The following is a 12,500-nucleotide window of genomic DNA, read 5'->3' as shown; positions in this document are numbered from 1 at the left end:
TCCGCAGATTTGAATATTGGAGTTACTCTTGAAACTTTAAGTACATTAGGCACAATACCTTGTACGATTGACTGATTGTAAATATATGAGAAAGGTTTAGATAATTCATGGCTAGCAAGTTTTATTAACTTGTTAGGAATATCCAATGAAGCCTTTCTTTCATTTAGATTTGAGAATAACTGAGCCACATATTCTTCAGTGACAGCTGATAAGTAAAAACTATTTGCGGGGCTATTATGTATGTATTTGGTGGGGTTATCATAGATAGGGTTAATTGCACTAGCAAGGGTAGGGCCAATTGTAGTGAAGTGCTGATTAAATTGGTTAGCAATATCGAGTTCGTTAGTATAGATCTTACTATTTCTTATGATCCTAGAAGAGCAGTTTGATTTAACTTTAGCTTTCCTTTTAATGATTGTACCAATAAGCTTCCATGTTTCTTTCAGGTTTTCTTTGTACAGCTGAAAATATTGGTTATAATATTTATCTTTGGCTTTAGCCTTCATTTTGTTAAGTAGATTGGAGTATTGTTTATACTCTTTTATCTTCATTGAATTTTTGCTGAAAAAATGCGATTTATACATCTTTTGTTTCCTTTTAATTGATTTTAAAAGCCCCTGTGTTAACCAAGGTTTGTTAAGTTGTTTCATTTTAGAATTGGTTGCTTTTTTTAAAGGGGCGTGATTATTGACAATATCTTTCACTTTGTTCATACATGCACAAGTTATCTCATGGAGATCAGTGGAGGTGGAGTATAGATCTGGCCAGTTGATTTGACTGATGTCGGCTAAATATTGTTCTTTGCCGAAGTTACTAAAATCTCTATAATATGTTATATGCTTGTTTTTAGAAGTGGGTGCATTACAGATGCAGAAAACAGGCAAATGGTCAGATATGTCAGCTAGAGCGATACCAGAAGTAGTATTTTCAATGGGAGCATTAGTATAAATATGATCAATTAAGGTGGAAGAGTGATCTGTGAGTCTAGTGGGTTTAGTGATGAGTGGGAGAAAATTGTTAGAGTACAGCATATTCAGATAATCTTCAGTGTTAGCATGCTCATTGTACTTTAGGAAATTTACATTTACATCTCCTATTATATAGACATGTTGTTTCCTATTACTTAAACTTTTGATTATATTTTGTAGTTCTTGTGTGAAACCTGGCATATTAGCTGAAGGATGTCTATATATGCATCCTATAATAATATTTGGTTTGTTATTGTTAGCAATAATTTCTGCCCAACAGGATTCAACTAGAGGCATAGTAAACTTTATATCTGACCTGGGTATGGCTTTTAAATTATTAGATATATAAAGAGCGGCACCCCCAGCAGCTGTTTCAGAGTCAGTGTGAAAAAAAAAAATGGTACTGGGGTATATCAATGTTAATTATAGATTTGCTGTTCAGCTTTGTTTCTGAGATGGCTAATATGTCGGGTTTTTTTTCTAAAGAGTATAACCAATCTTCTAAGATAGGAAGATTTTTTGGTAGACTTCTGATATTGCAGTGAAATATACTAAAGCAAATCTTAGAGCTGTAAGATGAATTGAGTAACTTATTTAATTTGGAGGTTTCGTAGTATCCTGAGTATGGAGGAATAAGCATAAGGTCAGAATCCCTTTCATCATGTTTGTCAGGATTAGGGAGCACATTCAAAAGATCAATATTATCACCGAGTCTTTCGGACAGGCTGGTGGTGCAGGAACCAATTAAATTACAAAATTCTTGGTCTGATAAATCGAAGAATGGTAGTTGCGTCAAACCATTATTACGACAAGACATATTCTTGTATTCGAGGTAGAGGTTCAAAATTTAAATCATCATTGGTTACAATTACAATTAATTATCTGTCCTGTTACTTCTTGTCCTTTTGTGGGTTTACAAGCTCCTCAAAGTCTTCCATAGTAACGAAGTGGAATGTTTGTGATGAATCCGTTTGTCGTAGATGAATAGTACCATTCGTTGTCCATAGATACTTCCACTTGTTTGTGTTCTTGAATGCGTTAAGCTTCCCAAAAAGTCTTCTTCTGTAAGGAGTTAGGGATTCGTTAATATAAATCTTTGTTGGCCTATCAGCAATGCTCTTACCGAGTTCAGCCGCCACTGATGGTAAACACGACGTGTCCTTCCCATGCAGCTTTGATCTTTGCTTGTAAATTTCATTGCGTTTGTCACGCCTAACAAACTTTACAATTATTCGCTCTTTCACCTTCTTGGTAGCTGGAAGGCGATGAGCAGTCGAAATTTCTTGTTCATTTAAGTCAATATCCAAAGCAGAGGACAGTTCAACAACGAGCCTTGTAGGATTGTCCAGAGGGATGACTGGAATTCCAGTAACTTCTAACAATCACGCCTCAAGTATTGTTGTGTTACATCGAGGGACGCCATGTTGTCGTACAGGTCGTTCTCAAAATGTGAAATGCTGTCTTCTAGCTGGTTAACTTTATCGTTAATGGTTTTAATATCTTTTTTTGTGTTCGCTAGTCGCGCGGTAAAGGCATCAAATTTGCTTGAAACAAACGATTGCGACGTTTCGACTTTCTTGTCCAGGTCACGGATCTGAAGTTGGCATCAGCTCATTAATCCAGAGCTCTTTAAAACGATGTACTAAATCTGGCTGGTCCTTCGTTTTGGCCATTGCCAGATAGTTACTTACGGATCAGCTCAGCTCAGCTCATTCGACAGGGGTTTTTCACCCAGTTCACTGGGTGAAAGGGCATTCAATGGGTTCAACTGAGTTCTACTTAGTTAACTAAAACCTGTTTTTTTCTCGAGTCAGCAACGGACAGTCCTCCTTTTCCCCCTACATTTACTGTTTATTGGTGTGCGTAGAGTTTTGCATTGCTCTTCAAAAACTCTCAACTCTCCTGCATGCTGCTAGGATTGAAATGGAGGCATATTTTCAAGGACAGTAAGTGAGAGAAATGATGAATTTATCCAGAATAGAATTTATCCAGCCATTTGATGATTTTTATTACGGTGACTTTACCCAGGAAAAACAAAATGATGTTAAGCTATGCTGGTGCCTATTTGAAGTTATTGATTTATTTGTCACAATCTGCCAATGACAACTGGGCACTCTCAGAAAAAAATCGGAATGCTGCTAATAGGAGTCAAACCTCCCAATGACCTCCTGATTAGTAGTTTGGATGCTCTAGCACGCAGCTACCGGAGACTTGTGGGAATTGGGCCTTTAAACTACGTTCAGGAGACAACTCTCCTGCATGCTGCTAGGATGGAAATGGAGGCATATTTACAAGGACAGTAAGTGAGAGAAATGATGAATTTATCCAGAATATTACTTACCAACAAAACAATGGGCATGATATACATTTCAGAGAAATTTGCTTTCAACAGTAACATTCTTGGGGCCTCGCAGAAGCTATTTAATTTTTTAATATTTGTTAACAAATTGATGCTTATCAGTATATCTTTAGCAATGACAGAAAACAACAGGAAGATTTGACCATGAGAGTTAAATATTAAAATGCACTACTTGAAATGAAACCAAAGGCAAAATATTGTCAGTTCAAGAAGCCTTCCAAAGCTGGTGGATTAACATCAAAATGCTCTGCTGTTTGGTTACCATGTAGACATGTCAAGCAATTCCGTAATATGGCACTAACAATGTACTCATAGAAACTCAAGAAATTTATTAGTCATTAATAACATCCCCGAATATCTACTCCACTGACATTTGCACTCTATTTGTTCAGTAAACCTTCCTGCATTTCTAAATGGAGCCTGCAAGTGCATCCTTAAAGGGTACCAGAATCTCCATATACACAAAGAGGTCTCCCTGTCGGTGAGAGAGCATGAGTGGTAAGGTCCTGAGGAAGACCTGACTCTGCCAACATAGCTGCATCATGCATCTTTCCTTCTGAAAATAAAAGTAATCATATCCTGATCAATATGCGCCACAAGGGTCTCACACTCCAAAACAAAGATCATGATACTGCGTAACATAAATCATTTACAATAAAATGACTGGTATTTTCAATTGGGGTGAGGAAGAGTTACATGTAACTGAGATATGAAACGCAAATTTGCTCATACCTATCAGGCCAAAAAGATTGACAATGATTCCATTTGGCAAACCCGTAGACTAAACCTTCAGCACATGCACTCTCTTATGGCCATTGCAAACTAGTCTTTGTTCATTTCCAGGACGGCAGATGGGACGTGCAGTTCCATCTATAAATCTGAAACAATTGTTGAGAGCAGCGACAGCATGCTGAAATTGCATTTGCATACTCTTGTTTATTTTTAGGGCTTAACAGAAATTGAGTCCACTGTTTTAGCTTCTGGTGGTGATTGTTATAAATAAAATGCATAACTTCTTTGGTGATCATGCTAATGACAGGGACTGGTCGTCCAAATGGTGCAATCATGTCTCAGAGTCGACAGGGATCTGCAAAACGTCACAGTCCTTCAACACCATTACAAATGTTCTTCTGCTGACACGTGAGGAACAAAGGGATGCCCAAAGCATCGGCCAATCTGGAAATATCTTTCTTTTCCACACGAAATTCAGCTAAACACTCAACTTAGTCCATGTCATCATGGTTAAAACGCTCTTAGTTCTTGTAAGGAAAATCCAGATTTTTTGACTGTTTAATGTCGTAAGGGAGCATATCTTTTTCTTCATCAATAACATCTCAAAGCCAAAAGAGAAAGGCTGTCTATTGCCTCTTGAGCGAGCACTCTCCCGCCAGAGCTGTCATGCCCTTAATGATAGAGGTTTGCACTGTTTCGAATTTCAATTCTTGTGACCTGAAGGTGGAGCTGAGGTTATACCAAATCACTTGGTTAACTCGAACTTTTTTTAAAACCTTCACAGTTTTCAGGCTGCTGATATTTGTTTACCTTGTCTTGCAGCCGTTCTTCTAACATGCTGTCTCGCACAAGACGCATCACCATTTTAGTGAGCTGTGGTCTCCTCCGACGTCAGGTCATATTGAACAGTTTTAAGGAAGTCTCCAACCGATTCGTCGACTTCATGTTGCTTTACATTGCCATGTTCTTTGGCATCAGACAAAAGGTCATTGACCGAGGCATCAACATCCATCTGTTCGCTCTATGAAGGTGACTCTCCCACCTCCTGGCTGGCCTTGTCTTGTGAGGGGCTTCACAATTAATTGTTGTTTAAGTCACCTTCGTTGACCTCTTCACACACATACCTCTCAAGGGTTTTTGTTAGGACCGAGGTCAATGACTTCTCTTATCTGAGAAGACTTGTATGTAATTACAAAGGCAACACTTTCTCCTCAGTTATTTAAAGGCCCTGAGTGTTGGTCCGGCCGGAGTTGAAACCACGACCTCCTGCATGGCAGCCCGATGCTCAACCAACTGAGCCACCAGTGCCTAATATGCCTTGCCCAAGCTGTTGCTTGTTTTCCGAAATCTTATTTTGAAACTTTATTAGTTGTGAAATGTAAAATTCCTGACGTTTCTGAAAGGATAAAGGGATAAAGATAGCCTGTGACGGCATCTGTTTTTTCCACTCCAGTTTCACCCGTTGAGAACAATCGTGAAACTGGAGCCAAAAAAAACGAATGCTCTTGCAGTGAAGGGGGAAAAGGACAACAACTAGGAATCAAGATAAAGACAATGGCAATGTCACCCTTTGCTCGTTAGTTCCCCAAAATTATATCTGTACAATTGACAGCTGGCAAAGAGCTTAAACAAATGTTTATTCTTAAACATGATGATAAAAATATAGATATTCATAGCTAAGGTATTACGCGATAGGAAACAGATTGAAACGCAGGTCTGAACGAAGATTAAGTTATGAATTTAATTTAATGGCTTCAACCGAGTTCTACTTAGTGAACTAAAACCTGTTTTTTTCTCGAGTCAGCAACGGACAGTCCTCCTTTTCCCCCGACATTTACTGTTTATTGGTGTGCATAGAGTTTCGCATTGCTCTTCAAAAACTTGGGACTTGCATTTCTGTCGTAGAGTGGACAACACTCTAGGGTGTTACAATTTGCCAATTCTCTCTCCGTGAAGAGCACGTGGATGCACACCATTGCTAGTGTCATAAAATCTGAGCCCATAAAGGCTATGGCATCCACTTTGCGCCAGTGCTTGTCTTTGGGGCCATTACCGAGGTAGCCAACTTGTCCCTGATTCAGGTCTATTGTTGACAGTGGGGACTGGAGACAGTGTCTGCATGCCTGAGCTCCTGTTTGTGGTGGTGTCAACACTGTGATTATGATTCACTAGTGGCTCTTGAATAGCTTGGGATGTATTCCAAGTGGAAGGATCTCGACAAGATGTTCCTGACAAAAGCTCTCTGCGACGCTCCATATTGTACTGGTAAATTGGTGTGAGGTCACACATAGGGTCGGCAAAGATGTCTTCTTGTAATGGGGCTGGCTATGGTCTTTCTTTTCGCTCTGTTGAGCTGACTTAAGGGCAGTCAAGTGAGCCACTATCTTGGCAAGGCTATTCTCTTGTTCTCTGAAGTTCTCCATGACGTCTTGGAAGTCTGTTTGAATAGCCACTTCAGAGGTCTGTTTGAGGGTAGAAGACTGGTCATCGAATTGACTGGTTGCATCTCTGGTGCTTACTGCACATTTCTCTTTGCTCTTACACTGCTTCTTTAAACGTTCTTGTTTCTCCTCTTGCCCTCTTGCTCTGCCATTTACCACCCTCTTTGAAGACAGATGTTTATGGCAGCGATGCCCTAAGATACTAAGTTTGATGGGGCTTGGTTACTTTTTTGCCTCAGGTGCTTTTCAAAATGGTAGTGTGTGTTTTTCGCAAATCATCAGACTTAAATTCAGTTCCTCATCTTCAAAAAAGAGAATAATTTGCCACTTGGTGTTTTGTGTGAAAGAAAAATAAGTGTAAAGGTTTATCACTTAAGGACGGTACCTACTAATATGAAGGTACTTTGCACAACTTATAGCTTTATGGTAATGTGGGAAAAGAAGATCTCAATGTCCGCTACTGGAATCTGAAAAGCATTTTTCAGAGTCAATTAACATTCAATAAATTGTCGCTGTTGGTAGAATTCTTTTTGAAGCAATGTAAAAATTAAAAAAAAATTAAATATATTGTTCCTTTCATACCCAAAAAATTGAATAATCCCGCGAAAACCTTTAAATCTTTTAACTTTAGGTTTGTCATCAAAGTGCAGAATCAGAGCCCAGTTGATTCCCCTTCCTTTGAAATCTACAAGAGGCCCCAATCCGTGGAATTTTTGCATGCCAGATCCGTCGATCCTTAAGTCCCTCTTAATTAAACTGACACCCGAGGTTCTCACATTGAGGATTTTACATTTTGAAATGGCCTTTTATTAAGTACAGTTTTTGATAATTTCTTTAGAAGCAGCACGGGTATGTTTTCTTTTTGAAGGACACGTTCTTGTTTTCCAAACAGACTATGAAGGACAGATTAGATAAGTCCTGTTACACATACATCCCAGACAAATTGAGTACATCATCATAATTATACCTTATGCTTTCGTTCCTATGATGGAAGTACAGTTGATTTTAACCAATGACAAAGTTCTTCCAAAATACAATTTACCATTACAAGAGCGAGAAAACCGTAACATAACTTTTCGCATCACAAACAACAATAACATTAAAAGACAAACTAATTCATGTTCTCTGGTGATTACATTTCAATCAAAATTATCCTGGACAGATCTCATAAAAATTTAAGTGATATACTTACCGATTAAGGGAAGTTCGGCTCATTTAAAAATTGATTGAAAACTTTATCTGTGTCTATCATTTCCTCAGAACGGGCACCTTACGAAACTTTTTTTTTTCCTCAAATGTATGGGTGGTGGATTATTGGCAGTTCCTAGATCCTTAGTTTCTCTTATCAATTAAGAGTGCCTGCCTGTAAAAATCAGACAAATTCTTAATTTCGCAGCAAGGGTGGAAAATTCGATTTGGCTCATATTTTTATGGTAGACAGGCTAGGGCATGATAAAACTACTGGATATTTTTTTGCCAAAATATTCATTTATTTCAAAGAAATATGCAAATTACCAAATTCCTTTAAAGTCGCCATTTCACGCACCATTTTATTAAACCAGTTTGAGAGCTTCTTCCGTCTTTAAAACAATGAAATAAAATGTGTGCTGGGTCGATTTTAGGGAATGTTGCGTTGTCTTTTTGTATGCAAAATAATTAAATTTCGAAGACATGTATTTCATTCGCTTGAAAGTACTTCGTGAATATGATAAATTTTCACCATGTGCGAAACCTTCAAATGGATTAAGCTTCTGGTGGTTGAATTGCAGAAGAATGGTCTACAGATTCCTGTAAAAATTTATCTGGGCAAATGATTGTGAGCGACGCAAGAGCTTTTCAAATTACGTTAAAAATGCAAATATTTGCCCCTCCGCCATCAAATTTCAATTTACGGGTTACACATATATTTTAGCATGCACCACATGCCTTGACCTATATTAAGTTGAAATAGACACAGAGATAATAATTTTGAAATGTTCTAACCTTATTTGCTGTAAGAGGCAGGTCCAAAAGCGTTTCATTTATTATTATTTTTTTACAACTTGGCAGAATTTGTTTTCGAATACTTTTGCAGACAGTCGGAGCTTTTGCAAACTTTTTTGTTTTCTCAAATAGGCCACGTTCGATATATCAATATTTTAACATGCTCCAAGGCTTTCGGGTCAAAATTGTAACTTTTTAAAGTTTCTTTTGTCTCTCAATTCCCGAAAGAGACTTGGACACAAAGAAAACAACACCAGAAAAAGACGTTTGTCCCAAAAGCCGCGGAGCCATGTCAGAATATTAATATATCAAACGTGGCAAATTGCTTTTTGCAACATGATTATACCGTTACCCCGGTACCATACACATCATCTTGCGCGTGCTTGTGCTCCCCTCCCGCTCCCACACATGCTTTTTTGGCACAACAAATCTTTACAAACCCCTACCCCGGTTCGCAGTTTTTCTCCTGCGTCCAAAGCCACCTGATCTCCATACAGAAACAAAATTTCGCAAAATTACTACCTCAAGCGTTTTGTGAGATTCCGCCATACCAATAAAGAACTGATGGACAGCCATAAGAAAGAAAAAGGAGATATTGGACTAGACCAGGAAGAACTAGCGTGTGGTGGGACTACTTTGTGAATGAAGTGGTATTACCTGAACATTTATTTCACATATGCACAATTCCACGTCCAACTCGTTCTTATCACTTTCGAACCTATTTGTTTGGACAAATGAAGCCAATGGGAAAATTAAACGCTAGTTTGGGCGAAAATAATTTGCTTCGTTTTCGTCGAGATCAAAACTCATTAGTATGGTCGGGACCTGAGTTACAGCTCTTTCTGGGGTCTTCGAGGCAAGTCCCTCACATATTTAAAAACACAAAGGAGATTCTCTATTCCTGCGGTGATGATCAGGGCTCTTAAAGGAAAACTTGCCCCTGCATAGTGGATGAGGTCTGTTGGCCTCAGCTCTCTATGTTGAAGATTGCGTTTCAAAGTGATTCGTTAAAACTGCAGCTAGCAACTAATTTCGTCAGAAGATCTATGTAGGGCTTCTTTCGTTTAACATTGATTGTTGAGATGTCAAGCTGATCAAAATGACATATGTCTTGGTGGATCTGCACAGAAAACTTTGCGAGTTTAGAGCAAGCTGCGATTTCACAAATGTTATGCGTATCGTACATGATCGGATACTGCAATGATATTTCTACCATGACTTCATTACTCAATTCTTGTATGTTCTGTTCATGAATTTTATCCAGCTCTTCGGCGTGTTCATCTTCTTCGTCCCCAGATTCAGCAGCTTGGACAACTTTCTTTGAAGCAAGGCGTGAGAAGAAACTTGCAACTTGCTGAGAAGTTAAATAACTCGAAGTATCAAATCTAGAAGAGCCATCTGCGTTTCTAACCTTTCTCATTGACTTGGAAACATTGGAGGGATCCGCTTTCTTTCCAGTCTGTTCGCCGATTTTGAATACTTCTGTCAGTTATTGTTTCTGGTTTTCATTCAGTCGGGTTCTTTGAGTACTGGAGGATTTCAAAGCCCAGCCCATTGACAACGATGAACGGGAATCCGGTACCTTAGCTGTACCAGTATCCTCTACAGGATTATCAACAGTGGCAACACCCTGTTCTAGTTTTGATGCAAAGGACATCATTGCCTTATCGAGAAGTGTACACTACTACGCTATCACAGAATAGATACTGAGTAGCGTAGTAATTCAGAGAATTACGCGCTAGTAGATTTATATTATATACCCCTACCGGTATACGTACCTCCCAAAAAGGAGAGCATTGCGTGACGAGATAATGATTGTGCTGCGGGCACCGGCATGCCTGAGAGCAATGGTCGCAATCAAATGTAATATGTTGGTCTAGCAGGTTTAGTACGTACGAAGCAAGCAACTATCTGCAAATCACTTAGCAGTTGTTGACTTAGGTAGATGCAGTGGTGATCATATGCCCCGAAAGATGATCACAGATTATGGTATTCGACCATTGAATACGTGTGCAACGAACGTTGTGTACACAGAAGCAAACTTGACCGCTTAAAATGCGACAAATGGTGAGAGAAACACGTTAAATCAGCCTTTGGACCTGCCTCTTACGGCAAATAAGGTTAGAACATTTTGAAATTATCAGCTCTGTGTCTCTTTCAACTTAAGATGGGTCCATACATCTGGCGCGTGCTTAAATATATGTGTAATGCCAGTTGACGACAGAAGGTGAAATATTTGCATTTTTTGACGTACTTTGAGAAGCTCTTGCCTCGTTCACAATCATTTGCCCAAAGAAATCTACCCAATACACACTTACACATTGCACAAAACTATTTGAGTGTTTTAAAGACGGAAAAATAATTTGGTTTTGGATACGAGGCTTTTGAACTTGTTTAATAAAATGGTGTGTCAAATGACGATTTTAACGGAATTTGGTAATTTGCATTTTTCTTTGAAATAAAAGGATATTTTGCCGAAAAATTTATCCAGTAGTTTTTGTCATAACCTACCCTATCGACCATAAAAATATGAGCGAAATCGAATTTTCGACCCTTGCCGAGTTTTGTTTGATAATTATGGTCAGGGACTCTAAAAAGCCTAAAGAGCTTCTTTGTTATTTTCTGGTAAAATAACGCCCCCTCTCCGTGGAAACAACTGTGTTGAACGTATCTCTGTCTAAGATTTTGAGCTCACAAATTCCGAGGAATCACCTTGGCGTATTTCTGGCCACTCCATATTTCTCCACAGCCTTGACAAGGGAACATTTCTTCTGTGTCATTATCTTGAGGACTCCTTCATAACGGGAAAAAATTCCTCCCAGATCCAGGCCTGTCACTATAAGGCGTAACAGAAAGTATCAATGAAATTGTGAATCTAATGAAGTTCTTTCCAGTCCAGTAAATTCTGTTTGTGTCATATACCTCGAGTATTGCAATTCGAATGCAATACAGTGCAGCTTAGTGTAATCACGTAATCCTATGATTTACACTTAGAGATATATGGAAATCCTGTAACTTAGTGCTCGAAAATATTGACGACGTGCCTGTGGCCCCATTGTTCCAATTTGTCAACCTGTCTATCGGTTGTAATAACCCACTTATTAATTTTGGCGCGATTTTATTGGCTAATTTACGTCATGTGGTAGGATGGTTATCACACAATAACCTCTGTCTGCGTCGATATTTGTCCTTCGAAAAATTTTGCTGTTCATATACATTCATGTACGTCAACAGTTGAAACTATAGGGCAAATATATGTTCCGTAGCAGTGCCATGAACTTCATAAACGCGAACGAACTTTCAATAACGCTATTTGCATTTGCATTAATATTCAATAGCATCAACGAATGAACAATTGCACCTTTGGACAATCAAAGATAAGAAATATACTTTCAATCTTGGGCAATGGTTAATCATTAACACCAATAAAAGATCAATTGCATAGTATGACAATCAACGGCATATTAGAGACATACAATAATGCAATTTGCATAGAGACGCGCAATCAATTGCACCTTCATACAACCATTTATTCGAAATGGTCAATCAATACCATGAACTGACAAGCATGTGTGTAGTAATAATCAACTAAGGAAAAAGAACTTTCAAAATTGTTTTGCAATTACCCTTCAATTTCTTCATTATTTAAACATCTTGGAATGGACGTTTGCATAAATCTGTACCACTGTCCACATTTTGCAGTCGTGATAGTGCCAATGTTTCTCTGCAGTGCCTGAAGTAGCAACTGAGTGTGGAAATTGCCTAACCCGATTCCTTGCCGTCTTGCCTCTGCTCTGTTGTTCATTTGTTCTTGCTGCTCTGTACGACTTATGCCCGCTTTAATGGCTGCTTTTAAGGCACTTATTGCTTGCTCCACACTGTTAAGAAACGGGCTGTATGGCGGTAGCTTTTTAAGTTGTGGGCTGGTGCGCCGTCATAAATGAAAATCACATGTTCATTTGGTTCGAGATTTAGCCTTGCCTGTGTCAGAAAATCATTAAATCTTTGTCCAGTCAT

The 12,500-nt window shown here is 38.7% G+C and overlaps 1 pseudogene; it reads right to left on the bottom strand.

The window, feature by feature from the left end:
* Positions 1–4,685: 4,685 nt before the first annotated feature.
* Positions 4,686–6,315, bottom strand: LOC138030498 (uncharacterized; annotated as a pseudogene).
* Positions 6,316–12,500: the final 6,185 nt, after the last annotated feature.

This window comes from Montipora capricornis, chromosome 13, assembly GCF_036669925.1.
Source record: "Montipora capricornis isolate CH-2021 chromosome 13, ASM3666992v2, whole genome shotgun sequence".
NCBI lineage: Eukaryota > Metazoa > Cnidaria > Anthozoa > Scleractinia > Acroporidae > Montipora > Montipora capricornis.
Note: the sequence above shows the minus strand (reverse complement) of the source record. Positions and strands in the feature narration are given on the sequence as shown.